Source organism: Mytilus californianus, unplaced genomic scaffold, assembly GCF_021869535.1.
Source record: "Mytilus californianus isolate M0D057914Y unplaced genomic scaffold, xbMytCali1.0.p SCAF_8, whole genome shotgun sequence".
Taxonomy (NCBI): Eukaryota; Metazoa; Mollusca; class Bivalvia; order Mytilida; family Mytilidae; genus Mytilus; species Mytilus californianus.
Window position 1 is genome coordinate 78,462,661 of NW_026262734.1, and position 25,842 is coordinate 78,488,502.

Here is a 25,842-nt window from a genome sequence, read left to right on the forward strand (position 1 = left end):
ATCTATAAAAAAGTTAGTCATCTATTTCAGCAGTATCAACTTATTTGTAGATCTTGCCTTGTGGGTCATGTTTGCTGACTTAAGTTTCCTTTATCTATTATGGTTCCAGAATAATAGGCAAACACGCCAGAAAATTGTAAATTCGTTATCTAAAGGAGGAGCGAAAGATACCAAAGGGACATTCAAACTCATAGATCGAAAAGTAACTGACAACGCTTTAGCTAAAAAAGAAAAAAACAAACAGGCAAATAAAAGTACACAAGACACAACATAGAAAATTAAAGACTTAGCAAAACGAACCCTACAAAAATCTTGGGGTGATATCACGTGCTCCGGCTAAAAACTGAAACTATGTAAATTTAGATGTGACAATCATCGATTGGCAGTGGAGACAGGGAGGTGGCAAAATGTTCAAAGACCCGAGAATCTCTGTCACCTTTGTGAATCTGCTGAAATCGGAGATGATTTCAATTATGTAATGTCTTATAATATGTATATGTATATATATGTCGATATAAATATTTACCACACTATTGTTGTACAAATGTTAACATTCTTAAATATAAAAAAAATGTATTCACTACAGTCAATATTGTCTAGCTAGAAAAATTGTGTAGATTTATAAATTATATATATCAGTGAAAGTCTGTCCTCCTGTTTAAAGTATATTTATTTATCTATATTTCACTCATGCAAAATATGTTGTATTGTATATATTTTCATCTCTGTAACTATGTTATTAAGTTAATGAGAATAAAGATCTATCTATCTACAAGTTAACATTAATTGTTTGTCTGCACTTTTGGTCGAATGGAATTATCCACAAACCGAGAACAATATGTCTAAAACGTCCACACCATTATATTATAGTTGTGAATACTTCACGTTTGAATCTTGTAAATATGCAATTATTATGGAAGTTGGAATAAGGACTATTGAATAATCATGTAGACTTAACAAATGACACTTTAGGGTAGACTTAAAATGCTTGTATGACTTGTTTTTTGCAGTTTCTGATATTACCTTGATTATCATTTTGTGCTTCATTCTCATTTGGTCTTTGACTTTCTTTCGACATGGTAGATTTAAGACCATCTAACGCTTCTTTTTCAATGAGACTATATGGACATTGATGTAGCAATAAGTTCTCATAGTCAAGGTTCTCACAAATAGACTGACCATCACAAAATGTTTGTTTTATTTTTTCAACATAACTCATTACAATCTCGTCCGAATGTTGAGCCTTGGCTTTTGCTGATCTGAATAAGAAACTGTGGATACTATATTTTAAGAATTTTTTACATTATCAGAAACGTTAAGATCTATTTATATGAATAAACTGTTTATTAAGTGCTGCATGTTCCAAACTCTAAGGATTTTCAACCCCAAGTTGTAGACATGGTGCAATTGGTTGAATTTTGTGGTTTTAAATATTGTTTTTTTTAATCAATTTGTTCTCCAACTGTTTTAAAATTAAACGTCACGTATACATACTTTTTAAGTAGGTATTAACCTGTATTCATGGCGAGGTTTTTAAATAAAAATGAAACTAATTTTCTTGAATCAATCTTCCGATAATCTAAGTAGTACCTATTAATGATGTTGTTCATGTAAAATAATGGTCTGATTTAGATATTGTACACACAGTATCATCATTGAGGACCATATCTTATATGTGTCTTATTTGTCATTGGTTTGTTATCAAATTGCATATACGCTTAATGCATAACCCCTTATTTCAATTTACATAATTGTTCAATCCAGTGTCATATTTTAGTTGTCAGTTTTAAGATATGGGATAAAAACTTTATCAATTGTAATATCAAACAATAAATGGCCATTGAAATAGTTACTAAGTTGATGCAGGATGCATCTCTTGCTTAGTAATAATGAAAACGTTTGAAAGATTAATAAGTGCTAAGTTACTAACGACTTAAGCATTGTGACCTTGACTTATACATCAAATTTGTTTCTTCATATCCTTATTAATAAAGGCTGGATGCAAATATACAGTTTTAAGACTCTTAGTTTTACTTGTTTTAGATTGAAACAATAAAATTTAAGATATGTTTCAACATCTACCAAAGTCTAAGCAGTATGCATAAACTATGTACACTATAGAACCCCACGTTCAAAGCTTTGAGAAACGCTGGTAAGTATGTACAGAAATATAACGTAAATTTCAAAGGACATCAATAGGCGAAGAACTTGTTATTGGCATGCATATCTTCATATGACAATCTGTTGAAACGTTCAAGTTGATACGACTGTTGGTGCATATATCATGATCTTTTATCGTACTTGACGCTTACATAGATTTTCTAAAAATGTTGTTGCAGAGTTTTGTTTGGCTAAATTGCGTTATCACCATAGGTTAAACAAGAATCATTTTTGTAGAAGTTTAAAAAAGCACATGTATACTTTTTGGATTTGTTATTGACCATTCGAAGTCATTTCTCTTTCGTAAGCCCATTTTTTATACCTTACAGTAAGGGAGAAAATTAAACGCCACTAAGCCCAAATAACTTCTCCCCTACTGTATTGGATATAGAGTATAGAGGTGATATGAAAATACACAATACATGACTGGCAGATGCATGCAGAAATAGTACAACTGTTCTTCTTCCCGCATACTACGACTGTGGTTGGACATAAAGGGGATTAATAACCTCAGTCTCTGCTGCTATGTCAATGTATTTTTGAATATAGTTTAACTATTGTAGAGGTCATTTAAGATGCGAATACGTGTAGGTCCTACATTTCTTGTATCAGTAATCTTTGGATTTCATAACGTTTCAATACTAGATAGTTCTTCTGGAAATCAAAATACATCTTCGTAATCAAACGTTTAAAATGATGGATTACTCATTCAGATAAAAAGTACTTTTGATGATAATTTACCTTCCTTTAGTATCAGAATCATGCCATTGTGCATTTGGATCTTGTCCAACCTTTCGAGACGGCCAACAAGATGATCTGAAACATGAAACAAGGCAAAATATATAAATAAATGCTACTATTTATATTCTGAGAGGAAAAAAGAGAACGTAGAGGATTAAATATCAAACCGTTTTTCATCGATAAAAAAAATGGCAAATTAAAAGAAACAATGCATAAAACTGTTTCACAATTTAAGAAGAGATAGATTATTTGTATACAAATGATCTTACAAGACAATAGTTGGATACATGTTATGTTTGCAGCAATAATGTTGATATTAAATTAGATCCATCTTTGAGTAAGATAACTAGAATGAGTTGTGTTCATATGCACGAAGTAGAAAACTAAATGAAGCACACATACATACTATTCGAAAATGATAGAAAAAAATCTGTATTCATATTATTTGTCGGGTTGGTTGTAAAATGCGCAAAACAAAAATAAAAAAACAAACCAAAAAAAACAACCTGAGAACGTGTATATTTTTTTAATTAAAAAGTTTAGAAATTGTTATTGCAAGTTTCTTGATTCAAACAACTATACAGAAGATTTAATGTAACATATCTGACAACTGCTTTATTAATTTAACCGTAACCAAGATCCTTGAGAGAGTAAGAAAGAAACGAGGAAACTACCAACATAATATTCAAACTCATGAGACGATTACATACTGGAAACGCCATCATACGGATAACAAACAGACAAACATACTAAAATATAACATAGAAAACTTAAGACATTGTGAAGAATGAGCAACATAAGTACAACATAAAATCAGGTGACAAGTTATCTTAGACTCAGAAATGTCGTTATCATAGATGTTCATATTGAACACCGGTATACTACTGTTGCCGTTATTCATTACAGATCGACCGTTGATGTAGTGTTTTAATGTTAAAATGGTTAAAACAGCACTTAAACGAATAATTGGATTGCAAATAAATATATAAAATTGAGAGAATTCGAATTTTACAAAAACAACCAAACTTAGTTGAAATTTCTATATATATATTTATATATAAGAACGTCTGAACTAGTGGCAACTCTACGACAGATTTCATTGTACATTTTAAACAAACCTTAATGTCTGTGGAGAACCATTAATAAATAAAGCACCTGAAACATAACTATAATGTGTGACTTAATATCTGATTTTCAATTGTTATACCTCCTTTCAACAAGTTGAATATAAATCTTCTATAAGGATAACTTGTTAACATTAAGTGCACATCCTAAGTAATTATTTATTAGAATATAAGTGTAAATCTAAAATAGGATTTTTCTATGAATGATTTATCTGATGTGTATATCAATATTTTTTGAGAGCATACAATCCAAAAATGTCATGGTGCTTTAGAAAGTTTCATAAGGCATTGGAAAATATGATAAAGCTTTTTGTTTGCATCTATTTGCTGTTTGGAAGAGTTTTACATAAATCTTAAGGTTTCAGTCCTTTCGAACTTTTTGCGGTCTTATTGTTTGACTGCCAGCAACAGATACGTTTGAGTTTATTTGTTTATTTTAGGATACATCTAATTATAAAGACTACTGTGTATCATGGTTTACAAATATCAGTAGTTAGTCGATCCGACAGAGGCACAAAATCTTTAAAAAAAGGGTTATATATATATGCAAAAAGGAAATCGGTTACATGCTGTCAAACATATTACATTTAGTACAGTGAAAGTGAATAGAGCTCACCGTTCATTTACAAACCTGACCGAGCTTACATTTGTTATAGATTTATAAACAAAATACACTTCGACAATCAAATCATTATCTTATTCGCAATTTGATGATAGCATAGATAATTGGCAAAATAGGGAAGACATAATAAGTAAGTCAATATAAAGTAATGTCTATAAGAATGAAAAACTACTGTTACCTTTCAAATACTTTAATATTTTTAAACGTTCAAATGGTTGTTTATATTTATGCCAGCAATTTATTTATGTTTTTCAATGCTACTACATTGGTTGCAAGCAATGAATTACATTAATTTCCCAGTGAAATAAAAAATCGATAATTTCACATGTGAAATAAACGTGGTTATTTCACTCCTCTGACGTCATAAAATAATACGCGTTGTCAAGACGTCGATAACGTCGGATCAAAACGAATTATTCATGCGTAAAAAAAAAGATATAGTTTTAATTTAAGTTACAATTTTATATTTTAATTTCATAAAAAAAACATTTGCCAATGTAATAAAAAGAATAACTAATCGAGGAATTCAAATATCGAAAAATATTCAAATGTCAAATAAAACCATCATGTCAATAGTAAAAGTAATTGATTATTTTAAGTTCTCATGTTATAAACAAGATCTGTTTTTCCACATTTCAGAACAATATAACAGAATTATGCGAAGTTAGCCGTAGACCAATTGGCTATGATTCCTTTCTTGTCTCTTTTGGTGTTACATCTCCAATCTCGATAACATCCATGGATTTCACATTTCAAAGTTTGGGCGTTCCTGGTGATGGTGAATCCAGAAAGCTATTCAGGCGAACAAAATCATACATTGTTTTAAACAATTATTAGATAAAGCTTTATTTGTACATGCAATGATGAATATGAATATATATTTAAAATGATTAAGATAATTCAAATGTTTTCCTGTTTTGTAGATGAACATGCCTTTACACAAAAAGAAGAACGAATATCAGAAGTTGATTTGTTGTAGTAAAAAAAGAAGAAAAAAATATAGAATATTTTTTCTAAGGTGGGAGTGTTATACATCAGTTGCTGTAAAATGTTTTGAAGATGGTTATTTTATGTGTGTATAATAGATATAAGTAGGCAATTAATTTCTCATGGTCAAATTGTCACCTAATATCATACTTGTAAAATCTTATTTGAAAAACTTAGTAAAAACATATATATTTATTTTTAAATATCTTATTGACAATATATAAGATTATTATATCTTCTCTTGCTTTGGTTTTCGGTAGTTCTTCAATGATCTGAAGATACTTTACTATTTCGCGCAGCGTGGACTGAATATATATTTCCATGAAAACAATAATAATGGAAATAAGTTTTGAGTGCAAAAACTATAAATTGTGGTTTCCTTTATGTTTGTTGTTTTTGTGTTTACCGGAAGTATATTTGGATTTAAAAAACAATAAAACAAATTATGTATCATTTCAAAATAAGTTAAGAGCTTACTTAATATACAACTTTTTAGCAAACAAAATATGTTTCGATCAGGCAGATTAAGTACCTGATTTGGAATCTGTCACCTGAGGATTGATTAGCAGGCTTTGTATTCCGGTCTTTAAGAGGTTTACAGTTCATTTATAAGATTTTAGTTTGGGTCAACTAAATTTATACGATGTATTTGGTTTACAGTTTGATTTAGAAGAAATACCGACACAGCTAGATAATACAATTAATTATCTAATTACTACCACAATTTTATATAAATAAGTATTGTAATTTTCATTGTTATTAATACGTGTTATATCAGTATTACAAACCTTATCTTGATTTCTATCCTTTTTTTTTTGGAAATTTTTAGAAATTCAAATGTGACGTCACTTTGTGCGTCAATTTTTTCGGCTAATTCGGCTGTGCCTTTTTTATGTGCTGGTTTAGGTTGTTTTACGTATTCGTTTTTATTCTATAGTTATTCATCACTTCGGTGTTAACATTAATATCTATTATATAGTCATTTTTATAAATTTACTGTTTGCAAAAGTATGAATTATTCTTAATACTAAGGAATTTTTTTTATCCCAGGCAGATAACCGTAGCTGTATTTGGCACAACTTATTGGAACTTTTGAACCTCAATGCTCTTCAACTTTGTACTTGTTTTGGCTCTCGAACTTTTTTGATCTGAGCGTCACTGATGAGTCTTATGTAGACGAAACGCGCGTCTGGCGTATTAAATTATAAGCCTGGTACTTTTTGATAGCTATTATTTGTGTGGTTCTCTGTCCTGTATGTTCTCCCATTTATTTGTATTGTAGTCCTGTCATGTAATGTTGTCATTTTAATGTTATATTTAACATTGCTATAAAAGCGGGAGGTTTGGCTAGCCACAAAACCAGGTTCAACCCACCATTTCTTCTTAAAATGTCCTGTACCAAGTCAGGAAAATGGCCATTGTTATATAATAGTTCGTTTCTGTGTGTGTTGCATTTTAGTGTTGTGGTTCTCTTATATTTGATGTGTTTCCCTCAGTTTTAGTTTGTAACCGGGATTTTTTTTTCTTCTCAATCGATTTATGAATTTCGAATAGCGGTATACTACTGTTGCCTTTATTTACATAATTACATTTTTATTTGAATAAATGAGAAAAACGTTACATGAAGATATTGTTTATTGGGTGACATTGAAAACGTCGTAATGACTAAAAATCACTTAAAACAGGACCAAAATCGGAAAGGATTCCGTATTTTTGTTACCTTTTCAACAGAAATAAAAAAAAGATCACTATGGGAATTAATTTTGTTTGCAATTTTATGAACCTTTTTTTTTAAAGATCAGCCCTTGGAGAAGTCAATGATGTAGGTTATCTCAATGTAACGGACTATTTTTCAACGTTAGTGAATTTTTTGGGTAACTGAAATTTCATGTAACAGGAGTTTTTTTTTACATCTTGTGTTTTCTGTGTCATTTTCTGCGTATTTAATCCAACTCTTTACCCTTATGTGCACAAATTGTTTGAACCCAAAACTCGAGTCTCTTTTCATGTCATCGATTTCATTTGCAAAATGCACAACTATTTCGTAAAGATAAAAAAAAACCACATAGAAATGACAAGTTGTTGTGATAAGTCTTGTCTATATGTATAAAACACAAAATAGAAAAACCACACCTTGTTTATATAGGTATAAGAAGATGTGAAATGAGTGCCAATGAGAAACTCTCCATTCAAGTCACAATTTGTAAAAGTAAACCATTATAGGTCAAAGTACAGTCTTCAACACTGAGCCTTGGCTCACACCGAACAGCAAGTTATAAAGAACCCCCAAATTGACTAGTCTTGAACCATTCAAACAGGAAAATCAATGATCTAATCTATATAAAAAAAAAAACACTTATGAATCACATCAACAAACGACGACCACTGACATAGGACAGGAGCAAAGAAATGCAGCGAGTTTTAACGTTTTAATAGGTACTAACCACCACCTTTACCTGAAACAATAGTGTAACATCCCAACATAGAAAGACACACTATTAAATATCAAGTGAAATGGCTTAACTCAATCAAAAGACTTAATAACACAAACAAGTAAACATACACTAAACGAATAAAATTGATCTATGACACAATGTAAATACAAAATCAATAAAATAAAGGTGAGATATTTAACAATATCAGATAGACAACCATCACCTTGGATACAATGCAGCCAAATAAAATAGTCATACCCAGGTAAATGAATATAATTTTGTTGTTAAGTATACAGCAATGAAATACGGAAATATTTGTTACAAAACAAATATTTTTGTTGTTCATAGTACCAGAACAGAAATGAAAATGTTTAGCCATTCCAAACACTAAAAAATTGAAAACAACACGTTTAAAGCTAACCAGTTTGTGTTGGAGACCGTTAAACTTATTTCAATCGTTCTTCCTCATAACGCTGTTGGAGCAGTATTTTTGTTAAGACCACACACCTATTATTGAGTGACCAATATATCTACAAGTGATTAAACAAGTTTGCATAATGTCTTTTAATTTTTGGCTTTTACTGGGCTCTGTATGAATTCTGCTACTAATTTGACAAAAAAGTCAGCCAGTAGTGGTTTAAACATTATACCAATGAGAAGACAGACTGTATGCTGAATGTACAATGTAAAACAATAAATATATTGATGTTAAAGCAAAAAAGTAAAAAAATATTATAGAAGATTTTTCAATACTAGTAAATCTTAAAATTTTAAGAATCCACATATGAGTGAAACCACTAGTCATATTTACCACATCTCAATATTTCTGAAGACCATTTTTAATTGCAGAATTTTTTGTTTGTTGAAAACTTTTAATAGATGGTTAGCAGCTAGTAACATAAAAAAAGTAGACCACTATGGTCTTACATTTGCAATGTACTACTACATTGTACTATTTGTTAATGTTGAACTAGTAAAAACCGTATTAATTATTTTGAAATGATTTATTTGTTCATGAAAAGATAGATAATTATTTTTATTAAGTTATATTTAATATAAGGTTTGTTTGGACATGTCTTCTTGGCACACTATACTTTACTTTCAATCTTGGTATTTACATTTACATTGATTAGCATGATTAACTTATGATTTTATTCGTTCACGTCACAGTTTTTGACAATATGAGCTATCCGCTTAATGCTAGATATTTCATTTGAATCGGAATATAAGTGTCCAAACTTACATTAGTTTTTCAAGCAGTTATGTTAAAAGAAATAAACCATATATATTCCCTTGTAGTTTAAATTCGCTGTATCTCGATTTTAATGTCATCGACATGGACCAATACAGGTGATCGCAAATCTATAAAATGTCCTATACAGAAACAGTCCGTTATAACACTTTTATGAAATGATTTGATTTTTGCGATGAAATTAAGAAACTAACCATGAAGCAGGTTCATGAATTCATATTTGAACTTGTCTTTTGTAAACACAAATGCATTTCATTGAATATTGATTAAAATTCTGATTTATAGTCCAAGTACTTCATCTAAGTTAATTCGATTCATTTATTTAACTTTAGTATTGGAAATTTATTGTTTCATCTTATTGCTTCTTGTACATTGGTCGACGAATGGTTTGCGCTGTTCGTCTACAACAATCCCAATTCTGTTTAAAATGAGGTTGTCAGGTCGAAACATTCCAAAGTAGGTGAAAGTGTTCATGCCAAATGTTGGTGGTTCTCTTCATGCTTTTTAGATTCCTCATAAATGAAAAGGAATCACCATGATTGAGTCAATATTGCTAAAAGTTGCGTTCGATACCAACAACTAATCAATCATGTCCGTTAGCAATTAATCTGATAGTCTCACTAAAGACTGTACGTTCGAGTGTAATTAGTATTTCTCATATCACTCTCAAAAATACTATTCAAACAGATGTTTTCTTTGAGCTATAACTTTTGAATTACAAAATTTTACATATACCCTTACTAAAGGTGCATTCATGTATTTTGTCCTTTTTGTACTTGTAAATTTGTATGCATCGAACGCGCCTTGCGAAAAACTCAGTTCATTGGTTTTTATGTAAACGTTTGTAACAAAATAGTAATTTCAAGACGCTAAGAATCATTTTTTTTATTCAGAAATGAATCCGATGTATTTGTATTAGAATATTTTGCGGTCATAAAAAACAACAATTTCTAATTTCAAATGTTAATTGAACTTTTTCACTAAACCATGATAATTCGAAGTTTAGTATTTTTTTTAAGCGTTTATAAGAAATCTACAAATTATGTCAACAAAAATGTCGATTCAAACAACAAAGTATTTATCAAATGGAATATTCATCGGAAAGAGGGGCGAAAGATACTAGAGGGACAGTCAATGCTTCATACATATATAATGCATACATGCATTACCATTTGAAGGGAATTGGAAAACCGAAAAAAAAAGATTTTATATTTTTTCTATCCAATCTGTTTATAAAGAGCTAACACAAAAAAATCTGACATAACCAGAGAAGTGACCATTTTATTGAGAACACATAAACATTAAATGCATAAAATAACATCACTCAATATAAAACCCTGAAACAAATTTTCAGAAATCCTTGCAATGTAGTTCTTGAGAACGATGCGACGATAATTTTCAACTTGGCTATCATGTGTAAAATGATACAAGTGTTCGGCAAACAGGAAATTGTTGAATGATGAATCTGAAAACGCACCAAACGGTAAAGCTGACTCATATAAACCCTGTAACCTAATTTCGGAAGTCCTTGTAATGTAGTTCTTGAGAAAGATTCGACGAACATTTCAACTTGGCTATCATGTGTAAAATATTACAAGTGTTCGTCAAACAGGAAATTGTTGAATGATGAATATGAAAACGCATCACACGGTATAGATGACTCATACAAACCCTGAAACCAAATTTCAGAAATCCCTGCACATTATTTCCTGAGACAGATGCGACGAAAAATCATCATGGGACGGAAGGACTTACTGACGGACTGATGGAGTGCAGGAATGAAAAACTGACGGACATACAGAGGTAAAACAGTATACCATACGTCTTTAAAGCGGGGGTATAAATGAAAAAAAAATCAGTTTAAAATTCATTCATGTATACGATAACAAATAAGATTTACCTCATAAATGAAGTGAATCTAATTGAGATTTAAATTGCAATCTAGGTAATGTTACAGTGAGACAAGTAGATTATAAAGACCTAACAAGATATGTTTTTGATAAATAGAAGCCGTCTTTAAAACACATTCGATCGTCTAATAACTGTGTTGTCAACATAAGTACCTTACAACTGTAAAATCATCTTCTTTATTTTTCAAACCCACTGTCAACTTTAGAGAACTGAAAAATATCGCATTTCTTTATGTTAATCATAAGTTTAAATGATATCAATTAACATGATTAATACAGCTATAAAAATCATACATCAAAGACGGTTTTATGGATATAAAACAAATAGAAATCGGAAACGTCAACAAAATGTACATCGAACAAAATAACTTTTCATTCAAATAAATACTTCTAGAAAATCAAATATGTTACATATAATACAAATTTTAAATGTTTTATTTAAGGAATGACTGTAATATTTTTTCTGTCTATGAAGAAATAACATCAAATATGTGGTGCACACTGAATAACCCGCGTAGCGAGTTATTTTAAAGTGTGCACCACATTTTTTATGTTATTTCGAATAGACAGAAAAAATATTACAGTCATTTCTTATAATTTAATTCTAAATTCCATTTTAAACCGGAGTAAACCATGAAAAACGTTGATGACGTCACGGTCACATGACAAAATTATGTCTATGAGCTGATAAACAAAACAACGTCAGCCAATCAGAAGACGCGTTACATCCAAAATTAAATTATTGTCGTATAACACACTTCGGCGTGTCAGTATTGATCAAGGATGTCTTTTGTTCTTTAATCCTGACACCCGAGGTGTGTTATACGACAAGACAAACCTTGAAATATGCATAATCTGACTCATAGACCACTAGCAAATATCATTGTCTGCAAAGATTTACCGACCACACAAAGTTAGATACCAGAATTCTTTTTTGTTACGTTTAAATACGCCCTACGCTGATTTCTAATGTGAAATGAGACTCAATATAAATTTAAATATAAACTTAATACATCATTATCCAGATACATCAAAAAAGATATAACTATAAATGCATAAAGATAGACATTAATGAATTGTTACGGTGTTTGAAAAATACAAGTCACTTTGTCAGTAATTTATTGTACCAACTAAGGTGAAAGGAGGATGCTATTATGATTTTCAAACATTGTTATCGTGGAAAGCAGCCTATTTTGTCAACGATTGTTTTACGGACAATTGCGAATAATTGTTTCTCTCTATTGTTTGGCAATACATTCTTTTGCAGGAATGAATCTTATACCACCACCACCACCACCACCTCTACCACACCGCCTAATTATAAAAAAAATAATATAACATATGCACACATTTGGAAACGTATGTCTAATGTCTATCTCTAGATTCGCCTTACGTGACAAGGCAACACTAGAAGCCATCTTTAAACCACATTCGATCGTCTAATAACAGTATTAACATAAGTACCTTACAACTGTAACAGTCATCTCTTCTTCATTTGTCAAATCTTCTGTCAATTTTGGAGAACTAAAAAATAACGCATTTCTTAAGGTAAATCTCAATTTTGAATTATATTAACCAAGACAGCAATAAAAAGCATACATCAAAGATGTTGTTATGGATATAAATCAAATAGACATCGAAAAAGTCAACAAAGTGTAATATAACAAATCTAATACGCGACAGCTGGATGCATACATACAAAGTCAAGTCTAGAGTCATACGACGGAAGACATATAAAAATAATTGATACAAAGCGTCAAGACCTTAATTCATAACGCAGGACCATCTTGAAGATTTATCTGTAATGGTCTGTTACTTCAAGATGAACGTTTTATTTGGAAAAAAGAGAAAAGTTTTTTGACAATATAGTTAGAAAATATAGAGAGAAAAAAAGTTTAAAATTCATTCATTTATACGATCACAAATACGACTTACCTCATTAACGAAGTGTGAATCAAATTGCATGCGGCAGATGAACATGGATTCTAAACTGTTCTTAGTTTTTGTAAACACTTCGTGTATTTCCGCTATAAAATTATAGACAGATTCCTACGTAAATGATAAGTGTCTTTAAAACTGGATGGATTACCATGTGTATTTCAAAAACCGAATATCAATAAGCATTACCATCTCTTCAAGACGACATGTCATCAGAATGAACAGCATAATAGCTGAAAAGCTATTTGAAAAATCCATATTGACTTGACATTTAGATTATACATACCTGGATTCTTTATGCTCGTCGTTGGTTTCATCTGAATAAAGCAGAAAGCAGTATATTTTATATATCATTGTTATATTTGCTTTTGAATTTTGTATTTTTTGTTCAGTTGTTTAAATTATTGAAGTTGTTATTTCACTTTTTTCGTCGGCGCAGTTTTCCAGTTTTGTAATACAAGTAAACCAATTTTGTTCTTTAACTATTATTTTGATATTAATATCGTCTGAAAATTCTGAACAAATAAATTATTTAGTCATGTTCAGTATTTCTGTCATTTATTTTACTTATCCAGTGCGGTAAATTTAGTCCTGTGCAGATAATTTGCTTGCAAGTAATTCAGTATGTTCAGTGTCTTTTGCGTGATGTCGACGTATTATATTTCTGTAGTTACGAAAAAAGTTCATATCGAGTAATGATTGACTCTGAGATTACTTTTTAAGATTTGCCTTCTTTACAGCTAAACGTCGTTAAGTATTTTCGATCGATCCCGCTTCCCTTATGACAAATTGTCAAGATAATATAACATGATAAAGCAGATAAAAAAGGCGTTAAAATAAAAAAAAGACAAACAAACAAACAAATATAATTATATCCTACCAAATATTACCAACTTAATGTTAAAGAAAAGTTTGAAATGATTGAACAGAGTATATAAGCTTATCAATATAACTCTATTTGTTTTCGAATTGTGCATAATTCAAAACTAATCTAACACGTAAACAGTAAATAAAAGAGCTGACATGGAACAAATATCTACCAATGTACAAATAAAGGGGACGTAAGCAATTATATGTAACCGTACTGCGTTCAATAATGAGAAAACCCTCAACGCAAATTCGCCTTCAAAAGGACCAGTAAGGATAAAACATGAAACAATGCAACAAACAGCCTAATTAATAATAGCACGATTTACGAAAAACAGTTAGACATTAATCAACGACAACCATTGAATTATAGGATCCTCACCTAGGAAAAGCACATAAAGAATATTGCAGGGTTAAAAATGTTTGTGAGCGCACAACCACCACCCTAACAAGGAATAGTGGTGTATCAGACACTACGTAAGAACAAACAATAAATGTCTTTTTTTTTTAAAACATAGCATTCTTATAAAATACAAACACTTCTTTCCTATGTAAACTTTATGATTATTTCTTTCATGTGATTACGACAATTGGAATATCATTGTGGTCATCTTTGACACAGGTATTCCTAAAATATCAACAAGGTCGTGAAGCGGTCTGTAAAACCTTCGAAAGAATGACTTCAACTTTACCTCTTTGGAACACTTGGTTCAATACGTCTTCGCGACTTTTGACCACAAAGAGCACTATTTGATTAAAATTATGAAATACCATTCTATTTCAACGATTGGATAAGACCTATATGAGAGTGATTATTGAAAACAAGAAAACCAATCGTTTTAATTGATCAACTGATATCCTACGATAATGATAGAAAACAATCATGGCCATTGAAACAAAACAAAAATAAATCTTTTGCATTCATCAATTCGTAGTCTGATTGAAAACAATTCATGCTATTGTGACGAGTAAAAACAAGAAAAATCATCTGATTGAATATATCCGGTCGCTACATGACATATTAATTGTATCTTGTTCCTAAAGAACAGTTGATTTTGAAGTGATCAGGCCTGATAATATTGTTTTGATAGAATGCGACAGCGGCAATCGTAATCACTTTTCTATATTCGTACAATTTAAACAATGAATATTTTGTCATTACATATGTTGGTGTATGATTATACTACTCAGGTCTTATATATAAAAAGATGTGGTATGATAGCCAATGAGAGAACTCTTCACAAGAGACACAATGACATAGAAATTAACAGCTATACAGCCTTCATCCATGATCAAAGCCCACACCGCATAGTAAGCTATAAAAGAAATGACAAATGTAAAACAATTCAAACGAGAAAACCTTCTGCTTAATTGTAGTTTCATTTGATGTTCATTAAATGCCTTGACTTTGAATGTTCTGAGCAGAAAGTTGACGAACCGGGGATATGTCAAAAAACATCTGGTCCTTTTTCCTAAAAGGTTCACCGGAAGATACCAAGACCTTATTGATAAATATTCCGCAACAAGTTAGCAAATAATACACGATGGTCTTGAAATATAGATTCCATAGGTACTGGTGTTGTTTATCATCTTTATCACGTGTAATAGTATTTTTTTATTTGTCTTTGTAAACTATTACTTTTACCGTTTTGTCTATTGTGTTATTGTGCTGTGGTGAAATTATGTATTCTTGTCTTTCGATTTTGGTAATGTGCTTTTTTTTTATGCCTTTTTTTTTTCTTTTGTGACATTTTTGTTTGTTTTTATAGCGGCTGGGATTATAAAAGAATGATGTACCCCTATTTTTGACATTTTTACCTATTATGTTTTGTTCACATATCGTTGTCAATACAATGGAACAGTATGCGACTGTCATAAAAGTGAGCGGTTTAGCTACCTATAAAACTATGTTAAATCCACCATTTTCTACATAAGAAAATGCCTTCACCAAGTCAGGAATATGACAGTTGTTATCCATTCGTTCGATGTGTTTTAGCTTTTGATTTTACCATTTCCGTGGGGACTTTCCGTTTAGAATTTTCTTTGATGTGTTTCTTATTTACCTTTTTTCAAATGTCGAACGTTATAATCTGCAATTTACAAAATAACGCCGGAGTTAAAAAAAAAAAATAATACACAACATGAAAACAATACGAAAAATAAATTCATAACATGTATTTGTGTAGATTGAAGAAGCTTGGCAAGATGAAAACACTTTTTATGAGCATGTATAGATAGAATATTGTAACGGAAGCATTTTAAGAGAATACGTTTCCATAAATTGTATGTCAGCAGTTGCTGTTGATTGGTATCAGTCGTCTCCTGCTTTGTATGTAAGATTCGTCAAACAAATCCTAAAAAAGTAAAACTATCGGAAATAGGACACAGTCGGTAAGATCACAGATCAAATGGAATTGCTGGTAACTAAGGCTATGAAACATATCATTAGTGAGGTAAAACAAGGTCACATCATATCGGTCAACGAATTCGTGATAATTACTGTAAAACATATGTAAGGGAAAAAAAGGACGTTCTTCCTCATACCTTTGTTGGAGTATTTTTGTTTGTAAAAAGCATAACCATGTTAAGTTAGTACGTATAGTTTGAAGATGCATGGCCGTGACATATTAATTTTAAATAACATACAGCAGACAGAGGGTCTCGTATAATAACGTTTTTTTGTTCTAGTCATGTGATAAAGATTTGTAAGTATGAAATCATACGAAGTCCAAGAACACGAGTGATAAGTGTCCATGCATATTTCATTATAGAATTTCGTAAATAGTTGATTGAATACTATGATAATTGGAGTATGAACAGACGAATAATTATGCAAAATTAACAAATACCACTTTATTTTCGATTGCTTGAATACTTTGATCATTTGGAATATGTACAGATGAATAATTATGCAAAATTAACAAATACCACTATATTTTCGATTTATACATGACTTGTGTCAGGGTTCATTTCTTTCACCTTCTGCATTTTTTTCTTTTTCTTTTTCTTTCTCTTTCTTTTTCTATTTCTTTTTCTTTTTTATTTCATCTCTTCTTTCCGGAGACTTTGGTAATGCCTCTAATGGTGGTAATCTGGAAAATAGACTGTAGATAATGTAATTTTGTGTATCATCTACAGCATCAAGACTTTATTTTTGTTATTTATAGGAATCGAAACGGTATTTGGAAGGCCATATAATTTGCCTCAATTTAGGATAGACTTTTAAATTTTAAAATAGTCGAAATAGGATGAACGGATCATATAAACCCGAAGGCAAATATAATATAAGCCCAAACAAAAAAAATTTAAACATGTCTAAATTGAAAACAACGTTCAAACCATTGATTGCATTGGATAAAAAACCACAATTGTTATATGTGTGCATGCAAAACAAATTTCTTGGTAGAGGGGTCTAAATATAGCACAAACAACATTTTCCAGAAGACCAAAAAAGTGAAAAAATATATTTTAACAAAACGCATTTGACAATGTTTGACTAGCAGGTCGAATAACTGATGTTCTTGGCGATTTCCAAACCAACAGATCACCGGATGTAACAAAATGGTTCATATTTTTAAGTTATTACCAAACAGAAATCAATATATATATATATATATTCGTCGAAACATAAGTCAAACAATGTCAGATCAGTAAATTAGGGAAAGAAATTTTTTCGTTCTGCCCTCGCCGGGATTCGAACTCATGCATGCTACTGAGATATCGTGGCACCAAATCCCCTTGCACTCTGCCCGACGCGCTAGACCACTCGACCACCTAGGCTCTACAATAATAAAGTTTTTAATGGCCGGGTGTTACCTTTCCTCGTCAGCTTTTATCTAGCGTCGTAACAGAGTATATGATATGTAAAGCATGAAGATGAAATTTTTACAGATCAGCTTAATTATCTATCGTAAAGGATCTTACAAATTAATGCAGGATGCTTTCACAGAAATGATTATATTATAAGTACGTCTTAACCAGTGACAACTCTGCGACAGATTGTATTCATCGGATCACCAGCAGTGATGGTGATACAAGGCTGAAAATACCATCTGTATATTTAATTCGTCTTAACATCAGCCCAACAATGTTAACAATGCGAAAACAAATTTTTGTTCTTCTCCCGGCTGGAATCGAACTCATGCTACTGAGATATCGTGGCACCAAATCGCCTTTCACTATACCCGACGTGCTAGACCACTCGACCTCCTAGGCTCTACAACAACAAAGATTTCGGTGGCCGGACGAAGGCTGAAAATACATTCTGTATATATAATTCGTCTAAACATCAGCCCTACAATGTGAGATCAGTAAATTTGCGCTGATGTTAGGACGAATTATGTATACAGAATGTATTTCTAGCCTTGTATCACCATCACTGCTGGAGATCCGATTGGATAAATCTGCCTCGCGTTTTAAATTTAAAAAAATAACTGTCTCGAATGGATTAATATCGTATCACATTTGATGCAGTGATAGAATCTATACTTCTATGTGGCTTTGGTGTCATTGGTTTGTTATCACATTGGCATAAACATTATATTTCCCCTTCATTCATTCGAAACATTTCATCTATCAAATATCATATTTTTCAATTTTAAATATAAGAGGTAGATACTTCTAAATTATGATATTAACATACCTTCGATCTTTGACCTCAAATTGCAAAAGACTCGTCTCCCTAATAGACAATATTAAAAAGTTTAATTGACTATCAACTTTTAAGCTACTATCTTACAAGAGAAACCTTCATATACACATATTATTTACAAGCTCAGGAACATGACAGTTACTTTTCATTTATTTTGTTGGTTGAAAACATCTGATTTTGTCAGTTTTTATGGACTCAATGCTTTTGAAATCTACCTTGGTTCGGTATTTTTGATATATTCTTCTTTGTTCTATCTGTTCTAAGGTAAATAAAGCATCATATACTTTTGACAAATGTTGGATGAAGGTCTACAGTTTTAATGCATGTAGTTGTAATCTCCTTAACATTGTTACAATGCAATTATAAGGGTTTCAAGTCATCTACAAATGGCTTAACACTAGGCATGCTCTATGTACATTGTATGATCCATTACTCATTGTAGATCATCGAATCAACAAACGTTTCTTCATTTAAGGATCTATATTATGTTTGAATTAGATACGATAATTGTTGTATATATCATCATTTATGATAATCTGACCAAGTATTGGTACCATAGAATGTAACAATTATTTTAAATATTGTTTTAATGAAATTCCTTCTGTGCTTATAACGTTGTTTACCATAGACTAGATTTCCTTTAATAGATAACACGATCAGGTCAATGGTATGCTGTTTTGTTTTTCAATCTCTTGTTTTGAATATTCATTTTGGAGAATTGTATGCCAATAAAGTTATAATTTATTTACTTAATCATACATTTTGTGTCATAGGCATTTCTATTTTTATATTTCATTGTTGTAAATAAGAAGAGAATGCGATATGTTAAATACTTCAAACCTTATTCAGGGTCGATGGTAAATAAAATAGGTATTCTAACTTCTGAAAAAGTGTGTTCGTTGTTAATAGAAGAGAAGGCGATATATTAAATAAACCACCATACTTTATTACGGGTGGATACTTGATAAGAAAGGTAGTGTGCTTTCTATAAATCTAAATTTTATTCAAGGATTTATGTTACTGAGAGCAACAATATAAACTAAAAAAAGGACCGTAAAATCGAAATTTTGAAAAATAATCACACAATTTCTTTTAAAAGAAGTTATATTCTAAATTTTAATAATAGACTACTAGAAATTCATTAGTGGTTTAGTTTAAACATATTTATTACTATATATACACTATAGGATGGGGAAACAAGTTATTGCAACTTATATTAATCCCTTTCCACTTTGCGGGTGCGAGTGCTGCATTGTAGCGGCATTGGCCTACTCTTTTTCGAAATCTACAAGGATGTCTTTTACGCGCAAGAGATATGGCTCTCTCTTAACACGTGTCAGCCATTTATCGTCCCCTTCCGACGGACTATCATCGTTTCTCAAGACCATACTCGCAAATTGTGTCAAGGGAGAGTCGAAAATTCAGTCCCTGAAATTTTCTTCCCGGAACGGGGATTGAACCAGGAACCTTTGTGTTAGTAGTCCGATGCCTTAACCATTACACTACGGCTCTCCCAAGACCGTAAAATGCGAAGTAAAGGAAACTTGCTCCCTGGTAACTACGTTCAAGTCGTACACACTGCAAGAAAAATTGCTCGAACTCACAACTTAATGTAAGTGTAGGCAGCCAAATAAACTCCTATTTTAATTAATATCTTCAAGATTGTATTTATAAACAAAATGGGACTGACGAAATAGTATTTCTTTACATTGATACCTGTCAAAAGAAGAGGCAGAAGATTCCAAGGGGACATTCAAACGCATACGTTGTAGAAAAGCTAGAAACGCCTTTGCCAAAAAAAAAAAAAAAAATGAAACAAATATAAAATATAAAAGCTTACGATAATATGAATCATATCTCATTTTACAATTCTGATGCAAAATAGGAAAGACTGCCACTTTATACATGTACACATAAAATTTGGGTTATTTTTTAAACAGCAAAACAGCGTATAATAAAAAAAATGAAGACGTCAGTTTTGTATGACTTAATTAATCATAAAACTAAAATAGGAATTTGGTATTCCTGTTTGAATGGTTTTATACTAGTAATTTATGGGGCTCATCATAGCTTGCTGTTCGGAGTGAGCCAAGGTACCGTGTTGCAGGCCGTACTCTGACCTACAATGGTTTACTTTTACAAATTGTGACTTGGATGGAGAGTTGTCTCATTGGCACTCATACCACATCTTTTCATATTGTAAATATTTATTAGCAACGAAATGGTGAGTATAATTTCAATAAAGTCTGTTTTGAAATCAAAGTAATCTTGATGAAATTTAACACACTTCCTTCTATGGAAAATGGAAGTGCGAACCTTTTGCAATGAAAATTCACAAAAGCTGGTCAACATCGAACAGAGGGTGTAATGCAGTAACACTATAAAATCTACAAATTGAAATATATCTTGTGTTAAGGAATCATGTTTCGTTTGTCAGATGGTTGTTTAAATCAATGTTGCTTAAAAAAACGATTGAAACTTAAGTGTCTACAATCATTTGATTTTATAAATTTTTAATATTAGATATCTTATATTGTAATTAATTGACCCCGATGGAACACATTTTAAAAGCAACAATGAATGTCATTTGACCACCTTATTTCGGCATATTTTTGTTCAACTGAGATAACATAGATAAGTTGAGTTTCTTTCAAAAAGTCGTATAAACTTAGATAAACAAATGTGGTACGTTTAACATGAAAATTGCAATTATTTTAACGAAGTACTAATGCAAAGTTATTAACATCGAACTTCTGAATTTTGATTTGAAACCTACAAACCAGAGTTTATCACTCGACGCGCCATTTGTTTTTGCAAAAAAATATTGGAGTTTCTTTCTCAACTTGTAGGAAGCATTAAATGACTTTGAATATGCTGCAAAACTCAACTGTTCACCTTAGATTTGTCAACATGTTAACGAAGCAGTTCTGAGTTACGTCCCTTTGTTGAGTCTTCAACCTTATGCTGTTACGTACAAATAGTTTTGCATTTCGAAACAAACTAAATTCGAGTACATGCGGTAATCAAGAGGGTTAAAATCGATGTATGAGACAAACAAACTGCAATTTATAACATTTCTTCATTCAGTATTTATAGTGCACACAGGATTTCCGAAGGAATGACAGCAACAAGAGACACAACATCAACTAGGCATTGAAATATGTTTAACTTTGATTTTATTTAACCTTTGTACAATATGTATAGCTTAGTTTATGTGTGTAAACAAAAGTAAAAACTATCATACAATTTCGCATCAAACTATTAATTTGCACATAATTGTTTCAACGTATAGTATTTGTTTTGATTTGAATCATATTTTTTATTGTAATCTATGGAAACAAAAATAAAAATAACACATAATCTAACGCAGTTTCAAAATGGTTGGATTATCTATCTGACTTTTTTGTCGGTTTTAGATTATAAAAAGATAACGGCTTCTCCATGGCTTGGTTTCCGACTGAATCGAAAAGTTAAAACTTTGAAAAAGACCCTTCTTATTTTCTAAAACAACATTACAATTTACCCTTCTTGACATCCATTAATTGGAATTTGGCAACCTTCACAAGAAAGGCAACACGATGATCTGAAACAAGAAATCAAGCAAGTACTATAAGATCCGTAATCGGTTGAAGTTTCATTTTTTGTTGTTGTTAGTGTTTTGTGTTTTTTGTTATTGATTTGACGATTCAAACCCTTTGAATACTTTTTGTTTGAATCAAAGTGAATTTGTACAAATTACGATTTATCCCTCCCAATGAAACTTGTATCTACGTATGCCGTTCTCTTATATGGCACACAGCAGTACCAACTCGTTGAATTTGTCTTTAGTTTGTATTATAATTAATCATTTACCTATCGGTTGTACTTAATAGCCAATGAAATATCAGCCTTCAACTTTTCGATGGAGTGTAATAATCTGATAAAATAAGATGATCCCGAAAGAAGAAAGGGAGCGTTTTCAGATCTTTAGGATTTTGAGTAAGCTACATGTATAGAACTTTAAAATCCACATCTGATTGACAACGAGGGTCGAATATACCTCATCAAAGTATTTATGTTAGTAGAAATAATTGTGGTAAAACATTTTGAAAGATGTTTTGTTAAGTATAATATTTGAACTATATACAATTATTGATCAAACAAAATTTACAGCTTAGACAACTAGTAAAGTTACTGGTCGATACAGACGATAAAGAAATACAGTAATAAAAAACTGGAAACTAAATTTCAAAACCCTCAATGTGTGAACATATAAAATCATCATCCAGAAACAGCTTATAAATGACCTAAACACTTTTATCAAAGCATAAGTAATAAATACTCTTTTGACGTTTTACTTTGCAATATAAATCTAACTGAATGCAACTGACAAAACCTAAAAAAAAAAATTTCAAACAGACAATATTGACTTTAAGCTTCAGTATTTTTTGATACAATGCCTGCGAATTTTACTCACATTGATTGGCCGTCTTTACCTGAAAGTGAGAAAGCATCAAATATTACAAACCGTTATTTTATAGTTATTTTTTTTTATATTATACAACAGTAGATGTATAATTTTATCTGTAATATATTTTAAAAGTTACAGTGAGTGTTTAATTCGTACAAATAATGATCTTTTTTGCCAAAAGACGAATCATTTATTCTGTCAAATGTTTTTTTTTCGTCTGTATACGACTCATGTCGTAAGAAATAATTTAATTACAGAATTATCATCCCAGCCTTTACAGTAAATCAACACTTTTTCACAAAATATTCCTTTATAACGTGAAAACCATCAAGTTTTACAATTTCAGTTATGTGATGTATTGTAATTGATTTCCCAGGAATAGTGCTTCCGTCTAACTAGACAATATCAGCCGACGTACTTTGATTAATTAAACTGTTTAAATTTCAGATTCAAACGTGATTAACATATTCCTTACAATTTTGAAAAACAGTTAATATTAAACTAGAATAATGTGTATTTGAATTATTCCGTACAAATTTAATGCAATCCATTCTTCAAATTAACCTTCTTGTTTGTTTGAAAAATGTGAGTGTGTATGTTACAACTTCAGATCCCCATAAAACCTGTATGCTGTAATGATACCATGGAGACATTTCTGATGGGCAAAAGTGTATTAGAATTTTATAAGAACGTTTGCTTTTATAAGAAAAAAAAAGAGGAAATAATTTCTTGAAAATAATCAGCAGCTTATACGTAAAAAACAAAAATTTAACCGATATTGTATTGCTAATCGACATTGATATAAGCATTCATTTTATGATAAATTGTTGGTATCAATGTATTCTTAATTTACTCAATCTAAATTTGAAAATTTTAAATTTTCTCCAAACCACCATATTATGAACTACCAATACGGTTTATTTTCGATGCAAGTTTATAGAAGACTTCTTAATCTGGCATGTTACAATTTAGATCATTGATACGTTAATAGAAGATCGAAATCTATACCTTTATTTCTCATATGTATATAGTATGCAGACTGTTGGTGAATAAATGTCAGCCTCGATGGCCGATTGTTGTATTTAGTTGAATGATTGTATCAATAGAGTGTCATTACTGAGTTTGTGAGTTTGAATCATAAATCAATCAATAAGTCATTCAGACTGTTGATACAAACAAACAAAAAACCGACGCAACCAATGATATTGTAGTTTATCTTACCTCCTATACATTTCTAGGAATATGATTGGTGAAATGCAACCGCGTGGAGACCGTGTATATTCCATATTAGGTCAGTAGGCAGGGCTTATTTAAATACACGGTTAGTAGTGGTGTTACATCCCCTTATAAAAACAATACGGTGCTCAGAGAAAATCTGAAAGGTTTCAACAGACAATGGAATTGATGGTGAACGATTGACATAAATTCATAAAACACATTTAAAGCTAACAAGTTGTTATTGTTGGCATTTGTTTTTGTATAGACCAATGGATGTAGGTTGTTAATACTAACGGTAATGAAGACTTAATCACTTTGATAGGCCACTAGTATAAATACCACATGTTAAGATAGTTGGTAAGATAAATTCGTCACATAGTGTGCTAGTGACCTAATATAATATATATGAGGTCAGTAAATTCCATATGGCGATTCGAGCTTCGCTCTCACCCCATATGGAATTTACTGACCAAGATATATAGTATTATGTCACTAGCACACTATGTAACTAATAATAACCCGCTACACGTATACCATGACTTATTATATATTCTCCCAATGACTCAACAATGTCTAAATAAAATCTTATATACAAACCATGTTTAAACTTGCAAATGTATTTTCCTTCATCGCTAAGTTGAAAGTCATTTACTTCTAAATAATGGACTGGATCTGTACCATGTTTGTATTTGGTACCGTCAATCTCAATTTTAGAATAATTGTTTTCATTTTGTCTGCACCAGGTAAGGTCTGTTGCCTTGTCCAACCCATAACACAATAATATCTGACTCTCGCCCTTGGAAACTGTACCACTTTCAGAAAAAACGAATGGTTCTTAAATAAAACGAAAGTAGATTTTAATCAGAAATAGAACACTGTTACAATAATATGTAAATAGCAATATGTTATTTATTTTAATATGTTAGAGTCCCTTATAAGTCTTGAAAATAACAGGAAGCTAATTGGACTTACTTAATTATAAATCTGTTATCCTTGCACTTCTTTTTTAATTATTTCTTTGAAAAACAAATCTAAATCAAATGCTTAAAAGATGATAACCAATCTGCTAATTAAAAAAAATAATCTTGCATTAAATCAATTGAAAACCTCTCAATAAATAAGACGTCAAAGATAAGAGCGAACCAATTAATTTAAAAAGAATATAGTTATTATTTTTACAAATAAACATACTCTTAGTAATATTTAATATTAAAACAAACTTTATTAAGTGATGTGCACTTTGAAAAATTAGCTAAGTTTATCATTTGAAATTGTCCATTGAATAATGTTATCTCCAAAATTAACAGACAGTACACCATCAAACTCTTGACAGATAAAGTTTAATCAAGTAGTAATTATTCCCCCAAAAAAAACATAAATCTACTGATGAATATATATCATGTCTACAAAGTATTAGCACATGATAACATCTGAAACTTTCCAAATGTGTACTAACATATATAGAAAGTATAATTTGAGATAGTCTG

At 30.8% G+C, this 25,842-nt stretch overlaps 1 long non-coding RNA gene across 2 annotated transcripts; it reads right to left on the reverse strand.

The window, feature by feature from the left end:
• Nucleotides 1-1,029: 1,029 nt before the first annotated feature.
• On the reverse strand, nt 1,030-25,108 carry LOC127712779 (uncharacterized). Of its 2 annotated transcripts, XR_007987312.1 has the most exons (11): nt 24,953-25,108; nt 23,144-23,162; nt 22,211-22,270; nt 18,679-18,717; nt 17,016-17,128; nt 16,100-16,126; nt 13,456-13,486; nt 12,696-12,755; nt 11,385-11,441; nt 2,902-2,976; nt 1,030-1,259 (listed from the first exon to the last, which is right to left on the reverse strand). It is a non-coding gene; the product is annotated as an uncharacterized LOC127712779 (long non-coding RNA). The 2 variants fall into 2 exon arrangements; XR_007987313.1 differs by lacking the exon at nt 16,100-16,126.
• Between the last annotated feature and the right edge of the window lie 734 nt (nt 25,109-25,842).